The sequence below is a fragment of the Oryctolagus cuniculus genome, chromosome 5 (genome assembly GCF_964237555.1).
Source record: "Oryctolagus cuniculus chromosome 5, mOryCun1.1, whole genome shotgun sequence".
NCBI lineage: Eukaryota > Metazoa > Chordata > Mammalia > Lagomorpha > Leporidae > Oryctolagus > Oryctolagus cuniculus.
Window position 1 is genome coordinate 111,580,207 of NC_091436.1, and position 1,739 is coordinate 111,581,945.

General features: G+C 40.6%; 1 pseudogene; it reads right to left on the reverse strand.

The window, feature by feature from the left end:
- Window positions 1–457: 457 nt before the first annotated feature.
- LOC100359302 (DNA replication complex GINS protein PSF2 pseudogene) lies at window positions 458–1,061 on the reverse strand (annotated as a pseudogene).
- Window positions 1,062–1,739: the final 678 nt, after the last annotated feature.

Consider the following 1,739-nt stretch of genomic DNA (forward strand, 5'->3'; position numbering starts at 1 on the left):
GTTTTTATCTTGCATCAGGGTTTAAATCACAAACACCAATCAGCATCACTCAACTCTATCTGCCATCCTTCTCTGTGTGAGCAAGCTCTTCTTGGAGATTCTAGATTCAGCCCAAGAAATCAGGATCAGAAAGAACAAAAGCCCTCAGCCACATTTCCATTTCTACCATATCTAAGTTTAATGGTCTGAACACACCTACCTATGTGTGACAGTTTCATTAGGACACCTAACACTCTGCTAGAGAAAATAACTTATTTGCCTCATATCCTTTTTCCCTCCATAAAAAAAGCCAGCTTCCAGAAATAGCATGGAAAGAATGTTCCAGGAAGTTGTTTTGAGGACCAATCAGAAATTTGTTGCTTCTCCATCAGTATTATGATACTATCATTGCATCACTACATTTTTTTCATATGTTAGAACTCTAGAATGACAAATACTTCTGTCATGTGTCAAGCACTTACTCATGGCCCAGTAAGCCTCTTTCACCAAATGTGAGGCCTTTGAAATCACAGGCATTTTCTCTAGAAGTCCTCACATTGAGCACTCTAGAAGGTTGGGGATTTCTACGGAGCCTGCATATGTGATTGTGTGAGGAAAGCACCACAGGTGTTGATCTCCATTAAGGTCAAGTTATCCAGCTTGGCATGTGCCTCCTCTATCTCACAAAGCTGTTGTCTGACCCCTGGAACCTGCCTATTCGAGTGTCCCACATAGCCTTGATCAGGATCCGGATCTTATCTGCTTTCCACATGTTGTCTTAAGCATTTAACAGGAGAGTGGTGAGTTCCATGTAGTAAGGATTGGGCATTGGGCTAAAAGTTTCTTCCTTGCATTTATGATCCCTCTTCTTCTAAACTTTTCCAAGTCCCTCCAGGAAGTGTCCAGCAGGTGGCCTTCTATCTCTGCTTCAGATTCAGCGCTAGCCACAGGTGCATGTCCACTGGCAGGCCAGTGTGGAAAGACCCCAGGTTCCCCTAGATTAGGTAGATCTTGTCCAGACTGTACTTAGGAATAATGGTCACCAGTCTCCTTCCGCCCCTTGGCTGTCCCAGAGAAGCCATCCATATTTTAAATACCATTCTAAAATACAAAGTTGGAGTTTTCTTATAGTTTTTAAGGTTAAAATTGGTTTTGAATTTGAAAACAGTATCAAGCATAAAAGCTGTAGCCTGATTGTTCAAAATCAAAACAAAGAACATTCAACCTTCTGAATTTGTTACTTAATGTTATCTGGATGCAGCACAGCTATATAGCTCACATATGGTGAATTCTACCAATGCTAATCTGTGGTTGTGTAGGAAGCAGGGTCAAGAATCTTTAGATCACAAATCCTCAATCCTGACCCCAAGGTCTCAGATCTACAGTTCACAGGAAATTTCAAATAACAGTCACGTGAAAAGCAATCCTCTGGATTCCTGCAAAGTACTTCTTTCAGGGTTCCTGCCTTCCTGGGTCAAAGGAAAGCTAGAAATAATGAACTCTCTCTCTCTCTCTCTCTCTCTCTCTCTCTATATATATATATATATATATATATATATTTTCCCAAGGCATTTTAAAAGCTAAGGCCAGGTCCATATATTCCTCTTTTTTAAAGATTTATTTATTTATTTTAAAGGCAGGTTGACAGAGAAAGAGAGAGAAAGAAAGAAGGAGAAAGAGTGATACATTTTCTCCAGAAGTCCCCAGATTGTACTCTCTAGAAGGTTGGGGGTTTCTGCAGAGCCTGCATGTGTGATTGT